The sequence below is a fragment of the Saimiri boliviensis genome, chromosome 9 (genome assembly GCF_048565385.1).
Source record: "Saimiri boliviensis isolate mSaiBol1 chromosome 9, mSaiBol1.pri, whole genome shotgun sequence".
Lineage (NCBI taxonomy): Eukaryota > Metazoa > Chordata > Mammalia > Primates > Cebidae > Saimiri > Saimiri boliviensis.
Window position 1 is genome coordinate 48754683 of NC_133457.1, and position 16061 is coordinate 48770743.

General features: G+C 44.4%; 1 protein-coding gene across 10 annotated transcripts in view; it reads right to left on the minus strand.

Moving 5' to 3' along the window:
- ZBTB38 (zinc finger and BTB domain containing 38) overlaps positions 1-16061 on the minus strand; it is a 131721-nt gene that overhangs the window by 41743 nt on the left and 73917 nt on the right. For 6 of the 10 annotated variants that reach the window (XM_074405819.1, XM_074405822.1, XM_074405818.1 and 3 more), the window contains one exon: positions 11866-11970. The gene's annotated coding sequence lies outside the window, so the exon portion shown is untranslated. The other 4 variants (XM_074405821.1, XM_074405826.1, XM_074405825.1 and 1 more) reach the window with 4 other exon arrangements.

Consider the following 16061-nt stretch of genomic DNA (forward strand, 5'->3'; position numbering starts at 1 on the left):
AGAAAGGGCAAGGTTAAAAGATGTGTAGAAAAGAGGAAAGGCACTGTAAATTCCAGGGTGTGTGGACGGTCAATAAAGTGTCAATGGAGGGAGAGAGGACATTCCTCATACTGTCCCAATCTAGGACTAGTTAGGAAATCACTGTTTGATATTTCAGGAAACATCCTTGGACCAGATATACCATAGACCAAGACATATCTGCTGTCCCTTGCTGTCATCCATTGCCTGATGCCATCCAGGTTAGCCTCTGCAGGCCTGGTGACATTTGGCTGCCTTAAGAGTGACATGTCTGGACACAGAGGGGCTTCCTCTGATGTTCTTCCTATCTTATCCTGGGATCGGCACACTGAGCACTGGGCAACTTAGTCAGGGCTGCTCTGTCTGATGCCTTCCAGATATCCCTGGACACAAATACTAAGCTCTGCTACTGACCCCACTGACATAATTACTTGGCCTGTATGAGATGGACATAGTTATATCTGAAGTGGCTGACTTACCTGTGGTGACATGGAGAAGGTTCAGTGGCCTTTACTTTACCCTGGGCTGGGCCTTAGACAGCTTCAAGCCCGACGCTCTGCAGAAGACTGGGCAGGTTGCCAATGAGGGAATTCAGATCAGTGGACTGAGTCAAATGGTGTGCAACTGACATGCAAGAAGCAGTCCATAGGCTGCATTCAGCCTGCAGATGCTTGCATCAGGCCCCCACTTACGTGAAAAAGTTTCAAACCTTCAGTGCCACAATCTAACCACTTGCTTATCTTCTTTTTTTTTTTCTTTTTTTTTTTAAACAGTTTCACTCTTGTTGCCAGGCTGGAGTGCAATGGTGCGATCTCGGCTCACCGCAACCTCCGCCTCCTGAGTTCAAGTGATTCTCCTGCCTCAGCCTTCTGAGCAGCTGGGACTACAGGCATGTTCCACCATGCCTGGCTAATTTTTTCTATTTTTAGTTGAGATGGGGTTTCTCCATGTTAGTCAGCGTGGTCTCAAACTCCTGACCTCAGGTGATCCACCCACCTTGACCTCCCAAAGTGCTGGGATTACAGGTGTGAGCTTCTGGGCTTTTACCTTCTTATTCCAAGCCCACATTTAACGTTCATATTACCTTCCTGCTCCTGTATGTATTTGAGTTTTAGATCTTAGTCTATACAAATGTAAGTATGCATCACGTGTAGGTTTTGTTTTGCCTGTGAATTTTTTTTTTTTTCCAAGAGACAAAGTCTCACTCTGTTGCCCAGGCTGAAGTGCAGTGGTACGATCTTGGCTCACTGCAACTTCCACCTCCTGGGTTCAGGCGATTCTCGTGCCTCAGCCTCCCGAGTAGCTGGGATTACAGGCACCCGCCACCATGCCTGGCTAATTTTTGTATTTTTCTTAGTAGAGACAGTGTTTTACCATGTTGGCTAGGCTGGTCTCAAACTCCTGACTTCAGGTGATCCACCCACCTCAGCCTCCCAAAGTGCTGAGATTACAGGCATGATCTACTGTGCCCAGCCTGCCTGTGAAATTTTAATCTCTGTACAGTGATTCACTGTCCTTCTAAAATTTAAATGATGAAATATCAGTATTCAAGTTTTCAAAACTATCAGAGTGCTCCATCCTAATGAAGGACAGGTGTTGAGAAGTCTTACCACAGAGTACATTAGGGTGACGTACTATTTCTTAAGGATCCCTTCAGTTTGTCCATTCCTCTGGGGAAAATTTCTGTACATAAATCATAAGAGGTAGAATGGCAGATACCAAATTCTTCACCTTGCTCCAAACAGTCCCATTAATGATACAGCCTGTTCAAGCTTCAAGAAAAAGGGGTACCTAACACCTAGTAAGTACTTCATGATATCAGATTTTCTATCAGAGGCACTGAGCTCTCCTTCTTTAAAACAAGGGTCCCACAAGTCATTATACAAATGAGCAGGTATGTAACGGGGGAAGCAACACTCACTGAGCTTTTATTGGTTACAGTATCCTGAGCTGACATCACTCTCCTTCCTGGGTTACAGTATCCTGAGCTGACATCATGCTCCATCACTGTGCCACACAAATAGAATGGTTCCAAAAAACAGATCCTAGAAATAGGTCCTGGAACATGCAGCTGTCAGGTCTTCAAAACAACAGGGTCCCCACCATGAAGCATCTCCACGAAGATCACAAGTATCCTCAAGGAATCCCAGAACTGCTCAATGAAAACAGTGGCTAAACCCAGGAAGCAGATTTCTGCTCTAGAGACATCAGGGGGATGTGCAGCTGATCCCTCAGTCCCGAGAGCATTCTGACCGTCTGGGGTGTGAAGACCTCCCGCAGGAAGGCTGCTGAGGCTCTCGGCCGGGTCTTCCCCACCTCCTCCCCACTGTCAACAGACACCTGGCTCTGGACGCAAAATACCAAGGTAGAGATCATCTGTATGGGCCCGGGCCCTCAGGTATTTATTTAAGCCGACAGACACACTTTTCCTGCACAAACATTTCCTTCTCCCCCATTTCCCACAATTCCTCCTCCCATGTTTCCAGTTTGAAGCCACTGCTGGCAACACTACGACCTCTGGAGGGAGGCCAGGCCTGGCAGCACAGAGCCCAAAGGCAGCACAGGATTGTGAAAGTCGCCTCTTCATAGGCTCAGGAGACGCAGGCGCTTGGTAGAGCTGTGGAGCAAGCCCACCAGTAGTTCTGAGGTACAAGGAGAGGCACAAGGGCTTTTCTACTACGGAAAAGCGACAAAAACTCTGACCAGTCTTTCAAATGGACGAACAATGGTTCAGACAAAAAAAAAAAAAAAAAAATCAACTGGAAAAAATTATTTTGTGTTGGGGTGGGGGGAATATTAAGGGAGCTAAGTTCCAGTCAGCTTTTGCCAATTTCACCCCAAAAGAAATGTAATGAGAATAGAAGGAAGGTTTCTGGCAGTAGTCAGGTACCTACATAGTTCCCCTATTCACCTGGGTTAGAGTAGAATTATCTGAGCAGAAGGAGCAATGACGTGAGTACGTTGTCTATGTTAAAAAATAAATAAAACTCCTCAAACAAACTCCAAATCACTGCAGGTAAACACTCACAACATGTTGTTTAGAAAAATTATGCTTTAAATATACTAATCTAAGAAAAAAAAAATCGAAAGAACAGACTGTTCTGTAGAATAGTTCGAGTTTCTGCCCGTGCTTTCATTTTAGAAAACAAATGCTCGTAGACCTCATGGTGGGAGGAGTTTCACACAGGGATTCAGCTTGCAGAAAATGGCCACCGGCTTTGAGAGACCTTAACACGACAAACAGGGCACCCAAAAGACCTTTTGGGAATACGGGGCATTTGCCTTTCACAAGGGTAATTGTCTCGAGACACACAAACCCCTTTTTTTCCTCCCAGACCAGTAACATAAATCATGGCCTCCAAAGTACGTGTTTGCAGAATACCACAATGACTAATTACCAGAACTTTTCTTATTCTCTCTGAGCAAAGGAACCTCATGGGAGGAAAAAAAAAAAAAAAGGTCATTTTTAATGTAAGGTAGTTGCTAGGATTGGAGGTAAGACTCCTATTTAAACTTCATAAAAAGAAAAAAAAAAGACCTCAAGAAGTATTTTCTAAAATAGGGAAAGGTGCAAATCTTCTTATCAGAAACGCATTATAAATAGAAAAGAAACTCTTAAAAGAGACTGTTCAAATGTGACGAAAAGCTCTTGGTTTCCTGAAAATGTCAAAAACAAATATTGAGAATACTACATATCCAACAGACGGGATAAGAAATTCACTTAGAAGCAAATTTCCATTTAGGTAATTTATGGTGCTTCTGTGCAAAAAGTTGGTTTACACTGTGTAGTCGCTGAAGATACTCCAGAATTGTTAGACCTTCACAGGAAAAATTTTAAAGGTCAGGGTTGTTTTTTTTTTTTCCTTCTCTAGTTAGCACAGCACTCGGGGCAGCCAGTTCTCTCACGTCTGAGTAAAACCCTACACAGGGCTTCATTTCAGTGCCACGTCATGGCTTCTGCAGACTATCTTCTTGCCTCCACTTCCTCAAAGTGGTCCCTCTGTCCCCTCCCATTAAAGCAAAGGTGGGACTTGCATTAATCCAAGGGAAGGGCTGCACACACTACAGGACACATAGTTCAGCCACAGGCACCAGGTATGGCTAAATCACCTCCACCAAAGAGCATCAAAGACTCACACAGAGACCTTGAGAAACCTTGCTCTTTGAGCTCAAGTCAGAGACTGTAAGACCAGACTAAATAGGTTTAAGCAGGGACAGACCAGAATGCCGAGTAGGTTTTTCAAAAAGGAAATCCTCACTTAGGTCTAGGAGGCAATCACTGTGCTATTAGAACTAATCAGAAATCTCCGTGCTTACACGAAAACACAAATAAGTACGGGGAGACTGATTTGAATATGTGGGTCTCCCTTGCCTGGCAAGATGATACATTCAGCTTTGTTTGGACTGAATTGGTGGTCTTATTATCTAATTGTAATCAACTCAATAGTCAGAAGTTGTTCTAACACATGAACGGGAAAAATAACATAAATAAAACAGGGCCTAGAAATAATACCCAACTCACAAAGCAGGAAGTGACAGCTCATATCTGTCTCACCTTCCACAAAGCCTGCCTTCACGGGTTGCTGAAATAATCCCAGGATGCCCTTCCAGGACTTAAATAGCCACTGGATTTCTCACGAAAATGCACCCTGGAATGAACACACACAGTAGTGGCCAGAAAAATGGGGGTACACAAGTTGGGTCTTCCTGCCTCCCTGAGAAAATGTTAAATTTCTTTCAATATTAAGTTATAGTACAACTTAGGAATTTTCATTTACATAAAAGAGGAGAAATGCGTTTTTTTTAAAAGACAGGGAAACAGCCTTCTGCCTCTCCCAGGTCAAAAAGAAATTTGCATGACTGTCTTAATTGGCAAAAACCCAAGGGCTTCAACTGGACCGGAAGCTTTGCATCATAGTGTCCTACTGCGTTTGTCTGCTGGAAGCCCAGCAGACGTTATGGTCAGCTCGCTCTCACGGGACAGTGCCAGTCCTTCTTTAAGCTTTGCTGCTGCCATGTCCTGCTCTTCTGATAACCTGCCTGTTTCTGGCAGACTGGGCCTAGGACAGTGGGTTCTATTCCCACTTTGCCCCTAATGATATGGCTTTGAACAAGTCCTAAGACTTCACTGGACTCTTCTTTCCTTATCTGGAATGCAAAGAGGTTGGGCTAGTTTATTTCCCAGGTTCCTTACAGGCATAAAATTTGAAAACTGTGATTCCTAGCCAGTCCCAATCCTTCTGTAAGAGTCTTAATTCCCTCCAAAGTGGACACTCTCCACCCTTAAATTCATGCACTTACTTCAAAAGTGTAGAAGGTAGACCAGGCTCCCAGCACTTTGGGAGGCCAAAGCAGGCAGAACACAGGTCATGAGTTCGAGACCAGCCTGGCCAATATGGTGAAACCGTGTTTCTCTAAAAATACAAAAAAATTAGCTGGGTGTGGCGGTGCATGCCTGTAATACCAGCTACTCAGGAGGCAGAGGTTGCAGTGGCCAAGATCACGCCACTACACTCCAGTCTGGGTGACAGAGCAAGATTTCATTTCAAAAAAAAGTGTAGAAGGTAAAGACAGAACCCAAAATGTGGCTAATATTGGCATATCTGTGAAGACAGGAGGAGGGAGCTATTACATTGAGATCCCCGGGAGACCACACGCTGAGTCCCTCCCTGGCGTGTTTGTCCCAGCACCTCTGCTTTTCTGCTCAAAAGAAAACAAAGTACTACACATTAGAGCCGGAAGGAAACAACCATCATTGAGTGAAACCTCTGGTTACAGGTAAGGAAACCAAACAAGCAAAGCCATGCTGGGAAGAATTCCTAGGCCTCCCCACTGGATTCTCATGGAGGTTTTTCTTCTCACCCTAACTCATCTCTGCAGGGGATCTGGGCAATTTTCCTATCGCCCTGTAGAGTTCCTCAGGGCCTCAGAGGGTAATTAACAAACATTTACTTAGCCTTCTGGGCAAACCCCCCAAGGAACAGTTTTAAACTTTCAACTGGTATAGACTCTGGGAACCTTTAGCCCAGCACAGTGACAGTGACAGCTATTGCAAGACACAAATTAATTGATCTTATCAGTGTTGAACTCCATTGGTGTTTTACTTTAAACGAATAGCTTGTAGCAGCACAGACAGTAGATAAGGATAGGTTAGGGAGACAGGAAGTCCCCATGAGGGTGGGGTCCTGATCTCCTACCTGGCACAAAGTTGATACTAAGTAAATATTTGCTGAACAAATTCAAGTTTGCACATTATCTCTGCTCCATTTGCTTCTTGTCAAAAATTCTGAGGTTACAATAATATTAAGAATGAAAATCTCTGAGTCTCTTAGTTAAAATCAGGAACAAATAGCTGTTTCATATTCTCATTATGTGGCTGGGGAGGCAGACCAGGGTTTGGAGAGAAGAGGCTAGCCTTGTGAGTCAGAGAGACCCCAGGGTGTAAAACTCTCATCTTAGGCTGGGCGCCATGGCTCACACCTGTAATCCCAGCACCTTGGGAGGCTGAGGTGGGTTGATCACCTGAGGTCCAGAGTTCAAGACCAGCCTGGCCAACATGGTGAAACCCCATCTCTACTAAAAATATAAAAATTAGCTGGGCATGGTGGCAGTCACCTGTAAGTAATCCCAGCTACTTGGTAGGCTGAGGCAGGAGAATCACTGGAACCCAGGAGGTGAAGATTGCAGTGAGCTTAGATAGCACCACTGCACTCCAGCATGGGCAATGAGAGCGAAACTCCGTCTTCAAAACAAAACAAAGCAAAACAACAACAACAACAACAACAACAACACCTCTCATCTCTACACCCTTGGCTGTAGTTGTTGAGTTTCTTTTTGCCTCACTTGCTACCACACCATGTTGTCTGAGGTTAAAAGACAGCTGAGATAATGCACATAAGGTATAGACGTAACTCCATGAATGTCCGTTTCATCCTCTTTGCTTGGGAGCTGTGAGTATAGAGAAACTCTGTTTCTAGGAAAGGCTCCAAGCCATCAGCACTCTCCTCCAAAAGAGGCAAACCAGCAAGACGATGCTGGCATTGTTTTAAAATGACTCAATATGGTTTTCATAAATATATTCCCACTAAGTCATCTGATTTTTAAATTATGTATAGAAAATGTAAGATGCAATTCAATATACATGTCAAATATTTTATACTTTCCATATCTAAGTTAAACACCAAGTATGTCTATATCGCTCAATCCTTTGTTGTAAATAAACAAAGAGGGGAGCTAGAAATAGGAAGAAAAAAAAAAAGAATACATGCCTTTTTCTTTCTTTCTTTTCTTTTCTTTTTTGAAACAGAGTCTTGCTCTGTCACCCAGGCTGGAGTGCAGTGGTACGATGTCAGCTTACCGCAACCTCTGCCTCCTGGGTTCAAGTGATTCTCCAGCCTCAGCTTCCTAAGTAGCTGGGATTACAGGTGCCTGCCACCATGCCTGGCTAATTTTTGTATTTTTAGTAGAGATGAGGTTTTTCCATGCTGGTCAGGCTGGTCTCAAACTCCTGACCTCAGGTCATCCATCAGCCTTGGCCTCCGACAGTGCTGAGATTACAGGCATGGGCCACTGTGCCTGGCCAAATTATTTTTTCAGCTATAAAACAGGGTTGGAATGGATAAAGAATATGAACTTTAGCCTAAAAATTATGTGACTTTAAGATGCAGAGATTGAGGGAAATAATGACAGAGATGTTTATCCACCAGATGAGAGTCATACAGAATACTTTAATGGCATGACTGTGTAGTGTTGTCACTGTATATTGCCAACAACCAAGTTAAAATGGTTTTGTTAAGTCTGGCCATGGGGACAGGGTGTCATCACTTACTCCACAGAAAAAGAAACTGGTTTGCAGGCAGCATGTTACCCAGTACTGTGATTCCACAGCAGAGAGCAATGAGACCATGCGAGCGGGAGGGTGCAGTAATACCACCATTCCCTAACTATCTGGAACGTATTTGTTTTTATCTCATTATGCACATAATCCACTAACAATCATACAAAACTTTTGAGCCTAGAGTTATCTCTAGTAGAAGCAGGATTTGAAACCAGCATCTCAAATCTCAGGTTTATCCCTTCCCCTGCTCCACAGAAATTGGCAATTGTTCATCTTCGTCACCAACCATGACAGCGCTGTTTAAAAAGCAGATTCCCTAGCCCCATCCCAAATCTACTGAATCAGAATCTCTGGGACTGGGAAACTACATTTTGACAAGTTCCCCAGGTGGATTCTTGTCCATACTAAATTGACGGTCACTGGGACTAATCCAGAATAAATCAGTGATAACAGGTGTGTACTTTCCATGATAAAATTAACACATTAAAATGAGTCTTAAAGATAAGGCTTTATGTGTAGGTGCACATTATATAAATTTACATATCTATTCAAGGTTGTGAATGGAAGGGAACCAGTATTAATTGATTGCCTCCTGTGGTATACAGAGTTCCTGACCAAATTATTATTACTCAATCTTCCAAATAATCCTATATGAGTTATAGATGGAAAAAGTCAGGCTTAGAGAGAAACTCTTTTAAAGTCACAAGTCTGGAAAGTGGCCCAGCTAGGTTGTGAAACTAGATTTATCTGACCCCAGTCTCCTCATTCCATTGTACTAACCTCATAGGCACGTGAAAACACGCAGACACGCACATGTCATACAATAGGCATATGGTAAAAGGCAATGGAATCACATTACTTTTAGAAACTTTTTGCATCAACAGAAATGTAGTTTTCAAAAGACTCATTCTATTAAGGGATAGTCTTTAATTTGTATACTGACAACAGACTATGGTGTGTGAATGCTATCAAAACCACGTTTAACAGCCTGCATTTTCATAATCAGAAGTGTGTTTTGACACTTGCTGGGGACAAATTTAAGGGTGATTCTTGATTTGTGTAAGCTACACATTTATGCAAATTAAACCACTTAATACTCATCATACACGTCATATTAACTTACGAAAGAAAACAGCAACAAATGCGTAACCTCGCCCTTGTCAATCCACCGGTCTTCCTAGGTTCATCCCTCACTTCTAGGGTCTGACGCACCCGGCTCTCTCCATCGGGAGCCCCGTTCGCTGGCTTCTGGAGTTGCGTTCCTCCACGGTCCTTTCTTACTATTATGCCAGACTTCTCTCTGTCTCCATAGATCTTCCTTTCTTTTCTCAGAAGGCTCCATCCTCAACCATTTTTTCACTATATTCTCTCTCAAAAACCTCTCTTTATCTCTTGACTTTTTCTTATAAATCAAAGACTCCCAAACAAGTCCTGGCCTTCCTGTGGAGCACAAAGCCCTCCTTCTGCCTGGGAGACAGCATGCTTCAACACTGAAAACACAGCAGCTCTAAAATGTAGCTCCTTACCTCCTTCTGAGTTTCCTCCACAGGTACCACTGCTCTGGAAATTGCAGCGTCAGCTTTAACTGTTCCTTCTCCAGTGAGACACCAGATTCTGTCAATTCTTCCCTTGGCATGTTCCTTTCCCATTTCATTGCTACCATCCATTTCAGGCCTTTCGTGCCCTCCTTTTTCCTTGGTGGGTTGTAGTAGCTTAACTGGCCTCCTGGCCTCTAGTTTCTGCCCTGCCTCTCCTCCCAATCTCCCCCAAGCTACTCACAAGGTCCCAGCCCTGAAGCATGGCCACAACGCTCCCCTGTTCAACGATCTTTAATGACGCTTATTGGTTAATGCATTCACATTTCCTAGTTGGCATTCAAGACTCTATCACTTAGCACCAAATGTTCTCCAGTTTTGATGCCTGCAAAGACCAGTTCTAACTCAATTGAACTTGACACTTTTCCCCGAGTATGCTCCATGTTTCTCCATCTCCTCCTATTTCTCCTGTCTCACATGCCTCCTCCCCACCTCTTTTATTGAAATGCCACATCATTCAAGGACTTGCTTAGAGGCTTTTTCTCAAGAGTCTCTTGACTGCTAGGGATAAAACGGACCGTTCCTCTTCAAATGACTAAAATGCCTTCTTTTTGCATTTATCACATGGTTATTTCTGTATATCTTATTTCCTCAACAGAGTCTGAGGGCAAACAGACCAGATTTTGCGGCAGCTGAATTCTTCATTCTCTCTGGCACAAAGTCATACTTGTAGATTGCTGTACAGCATTCATAGAACACCTCAAAGCTTACAAAGCATGTTCACATTCAACATCTCATTTGTTTTATTTGGGGATTAAATTATGACGGGTTGCATTCAAGTCTTGCAATTTGATTTCTGTGGCTTATCGCAATTCTTAGAGCTATCTCTAATTTTCTACCTTATAAATTAAACAAATGTATTTCTTAAATTACTTTACTTTTGAAAGTTTCCTTTACCCACAGTCTTCTGTGGCCTCCAAAGCTAAAAGAGAACATTTCAAATCAAACAAAGCCCCACTGCCAAAGTGCTTTTTCTTGGATTATGAGCTAAATGTACAAATGAAAAGGTATCTATAAGCAGGTAACAGGAATGTCAAAAATCAAAATTGAAAAGAAAAGCGGAAAATTCCTTTCTAAAGATCTTAAGACTTTTTAAAAGGCTTTCCTATATATCCATTTGGAATTCTACATATGAGTCAATCTCCAACATCCATGGAGCTGACATTCCAGCATATTAACAATAGAAAATTGCTAACAGTTGAACAACGAATTCTTTGCTAAGAGAATGGAAATGACTAATATGATTGTAAAAACAATAATCTGTCTGGTCTTGAGCACCCAAGTGCCTTGTAGAAACTAATAAACATTTGTTGATGAAAAATAAACGAATGGATTCAGAGAAGGCCTTCTATCATTTATAACTTGAGGGCATACGTTTTAATAGATGGGTGGAAGTACAGATTTAAGTAGAGAAAAAAGAAAAATTGAATTTAGAGGCAGGAATTTTGGTGTGTCTATGACTCTGGTCTGTCCCTGTGGTGGACCCCACTCTGCAACTGCTGGAGAAGCAGGGGAAGGAGAGGGGGGTGAATGGCAAGCACCGTCCATCCTACTGTGCCTCTGCGGAATCAGGCTGCAAGCTCCTCCAGGATGGCCACTTTGCAGTCCCGGCACAGTGCTGTGCACACAGAAGGTATTTCATACAGGTAGTATGAGATGCAAAGCCCTCTGTGACCTGTCCCTATTTTCACATTTCAATCCTTTACGCCTACTCTTCCTCACCTCATAGGGCTATCATGAGGAGTAAATAAAAATATACTGTGCTTAAAGCACTTCACACACTGCCGAGCATACACACGCACACAAAGGCTCGATAAATGGTAATTGTTATTGTCACCATCTGGGACTTTGTACATGGCTCCAAGGTACAGCTTAGTGTGCTGGGCTGTCAGTATTGGTCTGAGACAGCTCTAAGTGTCCCGGAGGTGGTCTCGTCACATTTGCATACTCGGTGCCCAGCAGAGCGCTCACCTCACAGAGGGCTCTGAAGCTGGCTACCTGACTGAGCAAAGAAGATCCAAGGTCCAGTCCTGCCTTGACCCCAACCCACTAGGTAGCCCTGAAGAAAAATTTAAACTCTTTGGGCCTCAGCCATGTCAGTGCATCCTTCCAGCCTAGAGAAACCAGAGATCTGGGAAGAGACATGTAGAGGACCCCACGACAATTGCTGACAGAACTGGAACAAGAAACCAGCAGTCCTAAAGCCTCAATGTCCTAGTTCCCCTTCCTCACAGGGACTTCACACATACCGTCTCCCCGTAACAGATCACCTGAGTGTCACGGTCACCTTGTAACCCCGTCACCTTGCAACCCCCAAACCTGGTGGATTGCTGTCTTGAATCATATACTCTTTGGGAGTCCCTCAGAAAAACCATTTCCTATCTCACGTAGGCTGAGAGACGCAAATTTAGTTACCTCAGTCAGAACAGACCAGCTTTAACGGAGTTAGATTGCTGTGCTTTGGAAGAAATCACTTGGAAATCCTTGGTTCTGAGTCCTCCATTTCTTCCACATCAAGATCTAAAAAGAAAAAAAAAGTACAGTGTCCCATGACTAGCTGCTAGGATTTGACATTTTAGCAACAACAGTAATTGCAATTAGCACATATGGAACACGTAAGTCAAGCACCCACAAAGTGGTTGACAAATGTGGTTTCATGTTGTCTTCATAACAACCTTCAGATGTAGGGAACATTCCCCCATTTTACAGCTACGGAAACGGATACTCTCATGGGCTACGGAACATGTTCAAGGTCATAGCTGGTTTATATGACAACTGGGATTCAAATCCAGATTCAATTGATTCTAAAGCCTGGGCTATTAACCAGTAAGTCAGGGTTTTAAAAACTTTTCAGTGACCCACTGTTTTAAAAATGTACGTGATATAAACTGAAAACCAAAAGTCTCATAAAACAATGCTTACCCTTACTACGTGCAATGCACGTTATTTTCTATTCTATTCTCTGTATTGTACTATGCATTCTATATCTTTAAGATTTCCAGTAGCAACCCACTGAACTGATCCCACAATCTTCTAATGGGTCCCCGACTCTTGAAAAACGCTACCCTATACCTCACTAGCTGCTTCCCTGAAACCAAGACAAAACTCTTACACATTTTTTAACCATGAGAATCTGACCAAGTGGTTGAGCTTCACAGAAGAAAAGCCTTTAGCCTTTAAAATATGTATAAGCCACCATAACACATATCACCAGTAATGGATCCTTAGAAGTGATACTCAGTTAGGGCCAACATCCAGAATGGAATCAGTCACTTACCTACCGCAGAGCAGGAATTATAAAGTAGAACCGCCGAAAGACTAAAAATCTCAGGTGATTTATGATGTACCCTAACGAAAAGTGGCTAGCGGCTGGCGGTTGTGTTGTATGTTGTAGCAACACAACAGACCTAACTACTGCAGAAGTAGGCGGCTGAGACTGCAAACCCCTGGGGGCAGGGCCCTGCCTCTGCACGTCCCGTTCAATTCCAGGGGCTTGCTGTTGCATCAAGGAAATTATCAAGGTCCCGTAGGGTCAGGACTAGGGTTCGATTCCCAATCCAGCACACGGGAGGTGTGACTGTCAAAGCAGTGCCCGAGCTCGCCTGGACCAGAGCCCACCACGTCCCCAGCCCCGGGGGCGCATTCCTCCCCGGCCCCCGCCCTCTAGCACAGCCGCGCAGTTGGGCCAAGAGATGCGGCGCAACCTGCCCGCACTCTCCAGCCGAGCCCACCCCGCCCCGCCCCGCTCCGGGCACCTGCGGGCGCTTCCTCCCCGCGGGCACCTCGGCTCTGCCGCGTTTGTGGAGCTCACCCCTTGCCAGGGTTTTCCCAGCCAGGCTTCCCGGCTCCCTCCAGAAGCGAGGGGCGGTCGGGCTGGCGGCGTCCCGGGCCCCGCGCCTGCAGGCCGCGCCTCACCCACCCCGGCCCCGCGAAGACCCTGCGAGGGGCACTTACGGGGCTCGGCTCCTGGGCCGCCGGCGCGTTTCCCCGGGGGTCCATGGTGCTTCCGGACCCGCGAGTCCGGCCGCGGCGCTGCACAGCACCGCCCAGAAAATGGACGCCGGCGGCTCGGCTCTGGCGGCCCGGCCCGCCCCCGGCGCGGGGCAGAGGACGCAGCCCGTCCGGGAGGAGGTCGGCCCAACCGGCGGGCCCGGGGCCGGGGGAACCGCTGCGCGAGGACCGGGCCTCAGGAGGGCAGCGCTGGGACTCGCGACGTCCCCGCAAGGCCCCATGCCCGACCCAGGGGCCGGCCGGGGCCTCCCACCAAGGAGGCAGCGGCCTCAGCCTTCCCGGGGAGGACGCAGCTGGGAACCTGCGGAAGGACAGCGCAGCTGGGACTCTGGGCCACAGAGCCTGGTGACTGTCAGAACAAGGCCCCGGGCCCCAGAAGGGTCCGTGGGCTCCTGTTCCAGACTCTGCATACAGGATTCACAGAAAGTCCGGTGCTGTTTTCAATTGCATCACATTCTCAGGAATAAGGAGTCACCTGTGTTTTTCTATGGCCGTCAAGAGAGGCCTAGGTTGATTTTTCCCAACGTGGTGTAGAAACTATTTCACGCAAAAGACCCAGTCCTCTTCTTTAAGTGACGGGCCCTGACCGCTGGCATCTTCCGTCCAAGATCCAGGGGCTGCTCATTGAAAAAGTATTCAGAGAGGGCCTGCCAAAAGCTGGCCATGTGGAGCGAATCGCCCAATGCGGGAATAATGGACAGGTGTTTGTTTTTTAAAAATCGGCCATGTTCTCTAGTGTTTTGATAGTAGAGTCTTACTCTTAAATTTTCTTAAAAAAAAAACAACAAACCAAAAAAGAAGGCCACAGCTTAAAAAGTCAATTATTCGCATAACTTACGTCTTGTTTTTAGCCTGGAATCTACAGTACTTGCAATTCTGCGTCCTAGTTCCTGACCATGTTTTAAGAATGTGATCACCTGATGAATAAAGTAGACTCCAATATTAAATATAAAGCCAACAAAACATTTTAAATAATGAGGGAAAGATACATTGACTCCAAGTCAAATTAAAGAATCACGTTATTTAAAAATAAAAGGAAGAGCTTTGAAGACCTACAGTTTGGGCAACATGCATATACATGTACATTAGCATTTCCCCATCTCCTATTATTCCTTCATACGCCACATGTTCAGAAAGATCTACTCCACTAAATTGCATTTATTAAGTGGTGATTCATCTTCCCACTTAAAACAAAAACAAAAACAAAAACAAAAACCTGCAATGTTTTTGCATATGCAATTGCCAATCAGAGCTTCCTCAAAACCTGAGCTAACCTGTTGTTAATAGTGGATTCCAACCTAAATAACCTGTGGTCTCTTAATAATGGCATGTTTGTATGTTTCCACTGAGGCTTTTGGAAACTCTGAAAATTACTCAAAGACCTCCAAGAAAACTGAGGCACATGGGTTAGGAACCAGGGTTGGGAAGTGCTAGTATCTGGTATTGTTCCCTGTGTTTCGCTGCAACTGGAAGGTGGGAAGTGGCAAGACAAGGCAATTCTGTCAGCCTGCCTAGGTTTAAAGCCCAGCTGGTTACAAGGCCACTTCAGGCAAGTTAGCTAAACTCCCTTGGCTTCTTCATCTATAAAATAGGACTAATCTTAATATTAGTGCCTACCTTAAAGGGCTTTTTAAGAATTACATGAGATAATACACGTGAAGCATTTGCAATAGTACCTGGTATTACGTCAAGTGCGCTAGGATTGTAGGCTGCTGTAGGCTGTTGTGGCTGTTGTCAATACTGGAAGTAAAGTATTCAGAGTTCTAAGTGTCTACCATCCAAGCAGTAAGAATCATAGTTACTGTGTGTAAAACAACTTTTCCAGCCTAGAAATTTTCCATGGGTAATCTGCCAGAGTCATGTGGCGAGTGACATAAAGGGATTGAAACATAGGTCTGACTCCACAGTCCACTTTTTTGTATTGTTAACATGTTCCAGGTGGTACCTTGATCAGCCTCTGTCAACAGCTTGTTAAGGGTAAAACCGGCTCTGGCTTTCTTAAGAGGCTTAGCAAGTGAATGGTTCTTTACATCCACTTGGGAATTCACAAACAGTGGCATTTCTTTCTCTTAGAGCCAAATGCTTCTCCAGAAGTGACTAGATTTCCCAAATTGTTATTAATAACTAAAATATCACGGCAACAGTTTTAAACAACACAGTCTAAAAATTACATAATCAACCCGTCCTTCAAAATTTTCCATCCTTCCTCATAACCAGTCACAGATTCTCTCTCTTAATCATTCTTCTGAGTATGGGGAACTATCTGGAAATTTCCAGGAAGGGCCCAATTTGTCATAGTTATTTTCTTTTCTTTAAAGGTTTATTATTTTTGAGACCACTAAACATGATGTGTTTCCTCTATCTTTATAATACTTGTCATTTCAATACATTTTCAAAAAAAAAAAAAAAAAAAAAAAACCAAGACTTTCAAGATTATGTCCTCTTAAATTTCCACCAGTTCTTCACCATTCCCACAGTGTGGTTCCTGATTCTTTTCCAGGAGCCTTTTCTAGAAGCCTTTCCTACCTCATTCATTTAATCTCCACACAGATTTCTGTTATTCTACAACTGCCTGCTTGCACTTTCTGACTAGGACTCCT